The 12,500-nt window shown below is 36.2% G+C and overlaps 1 protein-coding gene across 1 annotated transcript in view; it reads left to right on the top strand.

Annotated features, from left to right (window-relative positions):
• LOC136843509 (uncharacterized) overlaps positions 1-12,500 on the top strand; it is a 19,210-nt gene that overhangs the window by 565 nt on the left and 6,145 nt on the right. The gene's annotated exons all lie outside the window — the stretch shown is intronic.

Below are 12,500 nucleotides of genomic sequence, written 5' to 3'. Positions count from 1 at the left end.
ATACTTTCGTGACACATCAGTATCCGAAGATTGAAATGAAAATAACAGAGAGAGAGAGAGAGAGAGAGAGAGAGAGAGAGAGAGAGAGAGAGAGAGAGAGCATACTTTCGTGACACATCAGTATCCGAAGATTGAAATGAAAATAACAGAGAGAGAGAGAGAGAGAGAGAGAGAGAGAGAGAGAGAGAGAGAGAGAGAGAGAGAGAGAGAGAGCATACTTTCGTGACACATCAGTATCCGAAGATTGAAAGGAAAATAACAGAGAGAGAGAGAGAGAGAGAGAGAGAGAGAGAGAGAGAGAGAGAGAGAGAGAGAGAGAGAGAGCATACTTTCGTGACACATCAGTATCCGAAGATTGAAATGAAAATAACAGAGAGAGAGAGAGAGAGAGAGAGAGAGAGAGAGAGAGAGAGAGAGAGAGAGAGAGAGCATACTTTCGTGACACATCAGTATCCGAAGATTGAAATGAAAAATAAGAGAGAGAGAGAGAGAGAGAGAGAGAGAGAGAGAGAGAGAGAGAGAGAGAGAGAGCATACTTTCGTGACACACCAGTATCCGAAGATTGAAATGAAAATAAACACAGAGAGAGAGAGAGAGAGAGAGAGAGAGAGAGAGAGAGAGAGAGAGAGAGAGAGAGAGAGAGAGAGAGAGAGAAAGAGAATACTTTCGTGACACATCAAGGCCCACTATTTATAAAACGCCACCCCAAAATTCGCCGCGCCTCATTACCTGTAAAACTCATCACAGAAACAGAGTACCGAAAGCATCACACAGAAGGTCTTTTTTTTTTTTTTTTTTTTTAAGGGTGGGGGGCTGGGCTCCCCAAACACCACATGCGATGACACCGTCCATTATAAACGACGTAACACGAGATAAACACGGCGTGCCCTGGGCGTAACAATAAAGAAGTCTGGGGGCATCCCTACCCCTCTCAATTCGTGCGTGAAGCCTAAATCCTCAGAAATGATGCGGAAAAACAGAGAGGAGAGAGAGACAGAGAGAGAGAGAGAGAGACTTCTTCAGATGAATATCAAAGGCCTGACTGATTCTCTCCTTCCGTCGTCGGTGCCGCGTTCGTCAAAATGTCAGCTTACACAGGAAGGATCTCGCCAAAGACGATTATAAATATAATCTGAAATAAGGATGACAGGAAATGCTACGCAATTGAACATCACAGGAATACACACACGAGAGAGAGAGAGAGAGAGAGAGAGAGAGAGAGAGAGAGAGAGAGAGAGAGAGAGAGAGAGAGAGAGAGAAGCAAGATTACAGACTTCAAATCTTAAAGGAAAAACATTGCAGATCCTCAACGAAAGGTGCATCACATTAGATTTCAATAGCAAGACTACTGCAAACAACGCAACGGCAAAAATGGCAAATGAAAGAAAATCAACCCTAATATTTGCATTAGAATAATACTGCCAAGCACAGAATATAAAAGCGAGTTTAACGACAACGACCGATATGTAAAATTCATAAAATTCATAATAAAACAAATACTAAATGTATATATTTACCGCTGATTATTCTCTACCCGAAGGAAACGTTTTTCCGCCCTCTAGGAATAAGATGTTGAAATCTATAAAAATTATAAAAATTACTTCAGAACACTAATAATCTTATCAGAAACTTTCAAACAGATTATTCATTTGTTAGTAAATTTACCCTTCGATATCGCAAGCAATAGACCTTTCTACATTAAAAATGTTCTTCTACGTCAATGAGCAGGAGTGCGTCAACACTCCGGTCGAACATTCAAGTAAATTTCCTGAATCCTATTTATGACTTCTCTGCAACTCCCTTGAGATGACATCACCTACGGCTTTGATTCTTGCTTCTAAGAGCTTCTTAAAGCGTATAGTTCTTTCAATGCAGGCCATCGAGGGTGTGTTTATGATTGAGTGTGCGCACACACACACACACACAGGTATACATACATGCATACATAAATACATATATATATATATATATATATATATATATATATATATATATATATATATATGCATGCTTGCGTGGATATTTAATAACAATTGGTAAATGAGTGCAAAAGAAATCAAGCATCATGCTCCTCTCTCTCTCTCTCTCTCTCTCTCTCTCTCTCTCTCTCTCTCTCTCTCTCTCTCTCAGCGGTTCTTTGCGTATGTGCGAAGACACAAATATGCAGTTTCATTAAATAAAATAATAACCCCCGAAAAAGTCACTGTCGCAATTCCAACAACGCCTCTGTGACTCTCAGACCAAAGGCATACGGAAAGATTTTGTCACGTGCAGATGCCAACAATCACGACGACGAGGGGGAGTGAAAGGACGGTAGATATTTCGACCTGAATACCGGGACACAGTCGGGTCAAATCATCGCGGCTTTTAGTGCATTGATAAATTCGACTCTTCCTCGAAAGAATGAGGAAAGGAATTTTTACGAAAGACTGCGCTGATAACTTTAGTCTCCAAGTGCCGCGGTCTTCATAAAAATGGTTTCGTGTCTTACGTAATTCGTTTGCGAGACTTGAAGCTGTATGCGAGATTTGTAAGCAACGTTTTTATTTCTCTTTTCACCCTTCCTTCCCCTTGGCTTTGCTTCGGAAGTTATTGTCATCATAATAACTTGAAGAACTCTCACTAAAAATAACAATTTCCCAACCTCACTAATAAAAAAACATCTACCAAATGAATTGCTTAACTTTGTATTAGTTATTAGTGCTATTGAGATTATATGTAATATTGTACGTTATATATACAGATACTGTTGTTTTTAAAAATAAAAGATAAAAAAAAATACTATCGCTGAAATATGCTTACGGGAAACTTTGAACACATCCTGATACAAAACTATCAGACTTCTTGATCCACTTTCATTCCTTAATTAGGCCTCATTTCCTCCTAAGATATTATTGCTCAGAAAGTTAAAACAACGAAAAGTTGTAAAGTTGTAATTCATAACAAATTTTAAAATATCCGAAATTTCTTATGAAAAGATCTTTCCCTTTTATATAAAATTAATTTATCTACTGCCCAGATCTTTAACCATCAACTCAAGCCTTGCGATGCTGCACGAGCGCTCTCGGCTCACAAACTGAGAAGCCAGCGTTCGATCTCAAGTCGGGAAGAGGATGTGCGATTTGGGCGCGTTCCTTATAATCCAGTGTGCCTCTGACCTAATCAGAGAAATTTGTACCTGGTTATTAGTCGACTGTTGTGAGTCACAGACTGGGATGGGGAGGCAGACTCTCGAGAGGAGGGGAAGAAGAGAGATGAAAAAATTACGAACAAAAATATCACCTAACAAGCGGGGTAAAAATTAACGACAAACAAAGCTTACATGAACAAATTTATAGGCGCAAAGATACTGTCTTTACGACTGATGGTTCAAGAAGACGGCCATAAAAAAAAAAAAAAAACTTGAGCCAAGAGAAACTTACAAAATATTAAAGACAAACGTGAGATGAGTAATCAAAAACAGGCATCAGGATAATGATCCGTGTTGGCAAGAAAAAAAAAAAAATATACTAACAAAATAAAAAAAGACGAAAGTTCCCTAGTGTAAATAATGAAACACGGTGACGGCAACAAATCAAAAAAACGAAAATTAAAAATTAAAAACAAACGAGCCAGTCACTGAAAAAAAAAAGACAAGCGTCGCGATACGAGCTGTATAAATAACGGTAATATAGAAGGCTATCAAAAAAGGGGAAAAATTACAATGATAAATTGAATAACAAAAGGCGACGTTTAACACATCGGTAAACCCCAATAAGGAGAGATGACAGATATCGAACGCGAATAAAGGAGACACAATTTACCCAATCCTAATGGACCTATCAAAGGTCCCCCGTCCCAAACCCGTCCGGGACCCGTCCCGAACCCGTCCCGTCCACCCGAAATACTCGCCGCCAGAGCCAACATATTCTCATTCCCCGCGCGAGACAGGTATTGTTTCCATCCTCCCGCTAAACATGAATTATTTATCAGATGTAAATTGGGTTCCTGAAAAAAAGGAAAGGACGGCGAAAGAGAGAGAGAGAAAAAAAAATAATAAAAAAAAGAAAAACCTTTTCGAATCTAGATCTTGCTTTGATGGGTTAATTGTTGAAATTCAATGAATGTCTCAGATTTCATTATTTTCTCTCTCGTACTGCCGTTTTTTTTTAACGTTTGCTATGGTGTTATATTTTGTGTGCATCTAAACTGTTCTAAGCCATTTCACACATGTTCAAGAACTGAAGGTTAGGGGACCGAGAAATCCGAGTAGCTTCCCTGTGGTATTTAAATACGAAAATTCTAAATAAATAAATTACATATGTAATATATATAATATATATACTGATATACATTATATATATGCACACACACTGTAATACATATATGACGTATTATACACACATATACGTGAGTATGTATGTGTGTGCAAAGGTAAAGAGGAGCTTACAAAATAATAACGATTATTTTGTAATGAAATATTTGATTAAGCTCCACTTCCCACTTCAGTAAAAATTACTTTTTATTTCCAATAATTGCGTTTAGAACAAAACAAATACACATTCATTTCCGTCGGTAAATATTGTTCTGTTTCATTCACTTTTTTTTTATTTTTATTCTACTCGTCACATCTACTTTAAGAAGCTCCATACACCACTTCCTTAGTTTCTGTGACTTAAGTTGTTTTTTAAGTGCATATCTGTGTCAATAGACCCTTTATTTATTTTTTTTTTCCTATCTCTTTTTGAACTTCTCTAATATGGATCTTCTCTCCTGGGAAAGACTGCTCATGAGTCAATTGTCTTTCAGGTTTCATCAATACGAATTATGATCCAGTGTGATTAATAATCATAATTAATAATAAGAGGTGTATGGTGACAAAAATAACATCATCATAGATTAATGAACGCGCCTTACAGACGAGTGTACTTGATTAAATTGAAAAGAAGCTCTTCGTTGGGCCAGTCATTAGAGCTGTGGCCTAGCACTCGCTAGGCCCGAGTTCGATTCTCCGGCCGGCTAATGAAATTCATTTCTCGCTATAATGTGGTTCGGATTCCACAATAAGCTAAGTAACCAATTGATTCTTAGCCACGTTAAACAAGTCTAATCCTTCGGGCCAGCCCTAGGAGAGCTGTTAATCAGCTCAGTGGTCTGGTTAAACTAAGGTATACTTTTTTTTAAATTGAAAAGTAATTCAGCTTTTCATGGGTCCATACCGCTAGGAAGTTGCATCTGAATGTGATTTAAAATCAACCCATATGATAAAAAGAGGTTATGAAATGGAATGGAATATAGAATTTTGGCCCAAGGCCAGTCGCTGGGACCTGTGAGGTCATTCAGCGCTGAAAGGGGAAATTGACAGTCGAAAGGTCTGAAAGGTGTAACTGAAGGAAAACCTCGCAGTTGCATTATGAAACAACTGTTAGGAGAGGGCGGAAAGTCAGATGGAAGAGAGAATATAAACGGGGGTACAGTAAAAGGAACGAAAGGGGTTGCAGCTAGGGTCCAAAAGGACGCTGCAAAGAACCGTTAGTAATGCCTATAGTGCACCGCATGAAGAATAGAAAGTTATGAATACTGGTTACAATGGGAATGTATGACTCACCCCATATACAGAATACTCTGTTTCGTTCTACCTTGTGCAATGTACAGCATTATTTTTTGCATTCAGAACTACAAAGTTTAATTTGAGTATAAGTTTACCTTGTGCAGTGTACAGCATTATCTTCTTCATACGGCACTATAATATGTAATTTAGATATACGTTGTGCAGCGTACAGCATCATCTTTTGAATTCGGCACCATAAAATTCATTTCTAGTATTTGACATAATATGCCCCACATTTAATACGTATGAAAGTGTGCTGTGCTGTGAGAAACAACATTGCGCATTTGACTTCACTGGCTTTCTTTTTCAACGTCAGTTTAAACATACAACTCGTATGCATTTGGGTATGTCGTAAAGGAACCTTCCTTGCCAAAGCAGCAACGGTCACATATTCAAGACGAAGGACCTTCCCCAAAGAAGGTATGCTTTATAAGGTCACACTCAAAGATCGTAAGTATTCGTGTGTGTGTGTGTGTGTGTGTGTGTGTGTATATGTATATATATATATATATATATATATATATATATATATATATATATATATATATATATATATATATATATATATATACATATACATATACATATATATATATATATATATATATATATATATATATATATATATATATATATATATATATATATACAGTCTCCTGAGTCGAGACTCACCCTACTTGGATATATTTATATATATACATATATATATATATATATATATATATATATATATATATATATATATATATATATATATATATATATATATAATATATATATATATATATACATATATATATATATATTATCTGTGTATGTATGTACGTATATGCATGTGTATATATATACATACATGTATATATATGTGTGTGTATGTATATATATATATATATATATATATATATATATATATATATAATGAAGGGGTGGCTCCAGAGGAAGTTAACTTGTGAAGTTCTCAGTAATTCTTCTGGAATGGCGTTGCTACCTCCATACCCTTTTCCACTGTAGCTATTTACCCAATTTATGCGTAAGTTATAAGAACGTGAGTGTAGTTGCGTGTGTGTATGTGTTTTGAGCAAGAGCTTTGTGTTTGAATGTGTGTGTATAATATATGTCTAGTTTTATATACAATAAGTATTGTGTATGGCTAGTTTACAGAAAATTCTTATTAAGTAAAAGGTAAATGTTGTATGATGAACATTTGTAAAATGAAAATAAAAGAAAAAACAAATTTAAGTCAGGTTTAAAGTGAGGTACTCAGGAACATTGTTACAGGAAATTTCATGTAATATTGCAACTCGAGACTATGTATATTGTACATTGAACAGTTTAGATAAAAGATAAAAAAAAAATGTATTCAAACAGAGGTGTTTCAAGTCATATAAAATAATTCCCCTCGCCACAAAATTCATTTCCTCGGATTCGAACGACACAAAGCATTTTCAAAAATCTAACAAAAAAAATCCTACACCTGTTTTGGAGTGGCCAAAAAAAGCACAAAAACAAAACCAAAAAAGTGGCAAGTGAAACGATGTCCAGTTAACGATCGTGAAACAGACGTGTATAGAAAAGACTCTGATGAATGAATGAAACGCGTCGTTAGTCCTCCAATCGCAGTTCAATTCCCTCTAAATGACTGTCCATTAAAAGATACATTACCTCGCTGGCGCTGCAAAAAAAAGGAACAATGAGATTCAATTTAGAAAGCAGTGTATCAGCGAATATCCACCAATTAATTTAGCTCCTCTTGCTTCATAGCCTTGCAAAGTGAGGCTACAGCGTCCATGACATAAAGGCTAAAAACTTCGACATTATCCTTCGTAATGAAAATAAGGATGTTTGTTTTCATATTCAAAAGGAGACTTTGCTTCATATTATGAACCAGCGGTCCTTTATTCCTCACACGGCTGGGCTGTGGAAGCCTCCCTGAGGATGTCTTTCAATTGGACCTCCAAAAGTTCAAGCGAAGATGCAACTCATTACTACCCTGAAACAATTCGCCTTGTATTTTAATCATTTACTTACATTTTTACCTGTTTATTAATTTGTTAATTATTTTATTCTGTTCTAATAAGTGGTCTCTTTTTGTTCTGGATTCCCGTTATCTTCTGTTTATTCTTTCTAACGAGCAACGTATTCTTTAGGAGCTTCAATTTCAAGTCAGTGGCCCCTGTGGGCTTGTTACATATGAATAGGGTTCATTTTATGAATAATAATAATAATAATAATAATAATAATAATAATAATAATAATAATAATAATAACGAAAATACGATAAACTTAGTGTTACTACTCACAATTGCAACTAGATAGCATCCAGTTCCCTTTCCCGAAGCCATGCTAAGAGTGACGCATCCGAATATTTTTGTTAATTTGAATATGAGAACACGAAAACAAAATTCAGTAAATCTTTCACAAAAATTGAAATTATGAAAGAGAAAGAGATCATTCATCTTAATTCTGCAAAGTGTTTCTTAATATTTCATAATATTAAGTGGCTACTTTGATTCTCATTTAATGTATCGTTTTTTTGAATTGTGTAAAAATATGAAAAACCCGAAAATAATAATTTAAATGTCCTAAGAACCATAAATCAAAAATGAAGGAATTTCGAGTCAAAAGAATTACGGACGAGGTATTTAACTTAAAAAAAAATAATAATAATAATGTCTGAAATGAACATAAAAGCGGTTGTTCCACTCGCCTTCAAACTAGCGTTGCAATTATACCATCAGTTGCACTATATAATAAAATATGTTTGTAATTTAACAAAACAGGAACTATTCATTCAACATAACGTTCAGAGGAAGATGAATTGTTCAGAACAGAGCGACATCGCTTGTGACATAAATTTTAATTCAAGTGTAACGGCTTTCTTTAGTTTCATTACATATACAGTAGAAGAATCCTCACTTTTCCTAATAAAAGCAAAGGCCGATGAGATCGGCCACCTAATGTTCTTTCCGATCCCTGGCTGAGAGAACTGGAATATAGAATTTAGGCCAAAGGCCAAGCGCTGGGACCTATGAGGTCATTCGGCGCGGAAAGGGAAATTGACAGTAAAGGAGGGTTTAAAAGGTGTAACAGTAGGAACACCTCGCAGCTATCTTATGAAACAACTGTTACGAGCGGGTGGAAAGTAAGATGGAAGACAGAGAAAGTGAACGGAGGTTCAGTAAAAGATATGAAAGGGGTTGCAGATAGGGACGCTGCAAACAACCTTAGTTGATGCCTACAGTGCCAAGCGTGAGGCGCATTGATGGCACTAACCCCCTACGGGTCCAGGATGAAAGCGAACAAGAAAATGGAAATAGAAAGAAGGAAGGAAAAACGGCGGATCTTGAGACGATTCAACAAGAAGTCTAGACGAAGGCTCAACTAATCTTTACAGAAGACATCAACGTCGGTATTAAATTATACAATTCATCTAAACCTCCATCGTACCTCAAAACGAAATCAAAGAACCTCAATCACCACACTCGCAGAATCGTGAAGAGGTTAAAAACCCGTTGCTGGAACCAGCCAACAGCGACAACCTCAAGCCACCTAGGATCCGATCAACCAATCAACCGAGACCAAGAGGTTAACGGTGCTCAATACCGTATCAACCGCTTAAAAAAAAAAAAAAAAAAAAAAAAAAAAAAAAAAAGGGCCATCAGGCGCCGTTGCCAAGCGACCGAAAATATGCCCATACTTGTATTGTAATATCTGGATTTTTTCTCATTTTTCAACTCCACATTCCTCTTCGTTTTGTGTCAATTATCTTTTTTTATCAGCAGTTTCTGTCTGTCTAGCATTCAAAAACTTCCACATTTAAAGGGATACATTATGTTCACGGCTCTTTCTGTGCGAGAGAGACAGAGAGAGAGACAGAGAGAGAGAGAGAGAACCCACGTTGCTTTAATGTTTTATATATATATATATATATATATATATATATATATATATATATATATATATATATATATATATATATATATGTGTGTGTGTGTGTGTGTATACATATATACATATATATATGTATATATATATATATATACTTATATATATATATATATATATATATATATATATATATATATATATATATATATATATATATATATATATGTACAGTATATATATAACACTGTTTGTGTGTTATTGCCTTACCTTTGAAGTTAGAATACGAAATTTCCTCTGTATATATTGTGCCTAAATCTTTATAGGAAGACCATACTCTTCCACATTCATAATTCTTACATAGATTTCCGATCGCTAGAACTCTCAGCTGACTTTATGTCTCGTTAGTTTCATACTCATTCTACCATTCAGATATGGAATTTTTGCAATGAATATTTCATATACAAATAGTATAATTAAAAGAAATTTGTACATATCTATTTATCTTGCTTCCATAATACACTACATGTTTTTATAATGACATACACACCTATATATTACCAATTTACGCATTTATTTATACACACACGCATGCGACTCAGTCCCTGTCACTCCCCAGCCTCTCTCTCTCTCTCTCTCTCTCTCTCTCTCTCTCTCTCTCTCTCTCTCTCTCTCTCTCTCTCTCTCTCTTGTCCCAATTTAATAAAAGTTAATTTTGCACATACGGAGCCACGAAAATGAATTCCCAAGATATTACAGGGGATTCTTCATGCGCTCCTCTTAATGATTAATATTGCCTTTGCCTTTGCAAATCCCCAATGAGTTGCTGTGCTGTTCCTTTCATTTAGTTCTCTCGGATCTCGTCCTTTCTAAACAAATGAATAGCGAGAGAGAGAGAGAGAGAGAGAGAGAGAGAGAGAGAGAGAGAGAGAGAGAGAGAGAGAGAGAGAGAGATTGTTGTGTAGAAGTACAAGTATGAATAAAGCTTTGTCAAAAAATTCCTTTGAATCTTCATTGAAAAATAAGCAGAAAAACTTCTGCTCTCTATTGAGAAGGACAACGAAGAGTCAAATCTTTCAATTTTTTCCCTCTTTCTCTTAAGATAAAGATAAGAAGATATCCGTTTCATCCTCCAAAAAAACAAATCCTTTGATGGGTGATCCCTCCGGATTCTGATTAAGAAATCAATCGGAAAAGCCCTGCGAGTGGGAGGGGTATGTGGGGGGCGGGGTGTCCTTACCTCTAAAATAGGTAACACCAACCCCCCCCCCCCTCCTCCTCCTCCTCCTCAAAAGCGTTCATATTCAAAGCGCTTTAATGTTACAGAGTATTTCGTTCAACAATAAGAACAATCTTTTTGCCATCCAGAGGAGGAAAGGGGAAGGGAGGAAGAGGGGGAAGGGAAGGGGAGGAAAATACATACTTGATTTTCCTTGTTCCTTTCAAACCCTTTTCAAGGAGACAAAGTTTGCTTTGTATGACGTCATCGTTTTTGTATTCGGTTGCTAATCTCCAGCTTCCTTTATAAACAAAGACAATGGTTAGGCTTACGCACCACCTCACAGGTTAGGTTGACATACATACATAAATAAATATATAAATATATACCCTTACACGCGCGCGAGAGATCGGATAAACGCACGCAACAACTAAGACAGTCTCGATTTGACATGAACGTGTGATTCGGATAAATACAAGCTTTGAATGAAGTAATCCTTCATATAATATGGGATCTTCGAAATATCATCAAAATGGGAACTTACGATTCAAAAATGGAATTTCTATAAAAACGCAGATTTGATCTCAGCTGAATACATCGAACGTGCCTCTTTTGATAGTATGAGAAAGACGGAAAGACAAAAACGTAAAATGGGGCAGATTTTCGCAACCTATCATTTTCAGTGATGCATCAAAACGGCATGTCATCGTGAAAATCCTCGACGCTGTTTAATAACCACTGTATAACGCACTCTTCTAAGCTTTGAAACAATTGCCACAATACTGCAATGACTGTTCCAACATGGCGTCCTTGGGTTCTAGATGAAGTCATCTCGCCATTCTCTCGTCCATCACATCGCATTATTTTATTCAAATATTATTCTATGTTTTATTAACTTACATAATATATTAACTTGACCTGCTGCCACTTCTAGACCAAGTAACCCCTTCGCTGAATCCATATACCATATATCAAGCGGAACAATTCATTGTATATATCTAGAGGATACTCCTTTCATCTATTCCCAGTATCCCAGTAAATGTCTTAACCAACTGTCATATACATACTCCCCCGCTTTCAGTAATCGCTACACTAACCTCTCCTTTTCCTGTAAAACAATTACAAAAGATAAAGCACTTCCTTTCAAGCCCCTTAAACAAGTTTGGAGTCCATTGAAGGTAGACCCTGGGCCAACATCAAGCCAGATTTGTGTGCTTACTTCTTAATGTCTCAATTCAAATTGTACGTTCAATAATCAATCTACGAGATATTAATATAAAGGTAACAGAACCTTGAAGAATGGGGACCTCTCAGAAAACTGTGTTGTTTGACAATTCAAGATCTAGGCCAAATAAACTTGAGTCTTGAACAAAATATATAAACAATTTTACTTGGAAAAATTCGATGGAAGCGTGAATGAACCATACGCAATAAACTTCAAACTCTGAAACTTACGTTTGAGAGAAAAAAAAAATGTACGGGAGTGGCACATTAACTGAGCTTTCACCGCCGGATCATAAGGCGAATAAAGTAATTTATAAGAGAAAAGTAGGACAAGGAGTTAACGTTGCGTCAAATTCGGAGTAAAAGAAAATGCAAATCACCCTTTGCCATCTGTCTTGACTGTGTCGGATTTCATGTTCCTCCCGTCCCGAAAGAAAGTCAGCCAGTAATGCATATGACTCCAGTGATCCTTATCTTGACTCAATACACATTTTTAAAAAGAACTTTCCCAATTGTATCACCGGGATTGTATATCAGAACAGTCCTTCAAGATACTTAAATATCCCTCGTCGAGATATTTTC

This window comes from Macrobrachium rosenbergii, chromosome 11 (genome assembly GCF_040412425.1).
Source record: "Macrobrachium rosenbergii isolate ZJJX-2024 chromosome 11, ASM4041242v1, whole genome shotgun sequence".
NCBI classification, from domain to species: domain Eukaryota; kingdom Metazoa; phylum Arthropoda; class Malacostraca; order Decapoda; family Palaemonidae; genus Macrobrachium; species Macrobrachium rosenbergii.
Note: the sequence above shows the minus strand (reverse complement) of the source record. Positions and strands in the feature narration are given on the sequence as shown.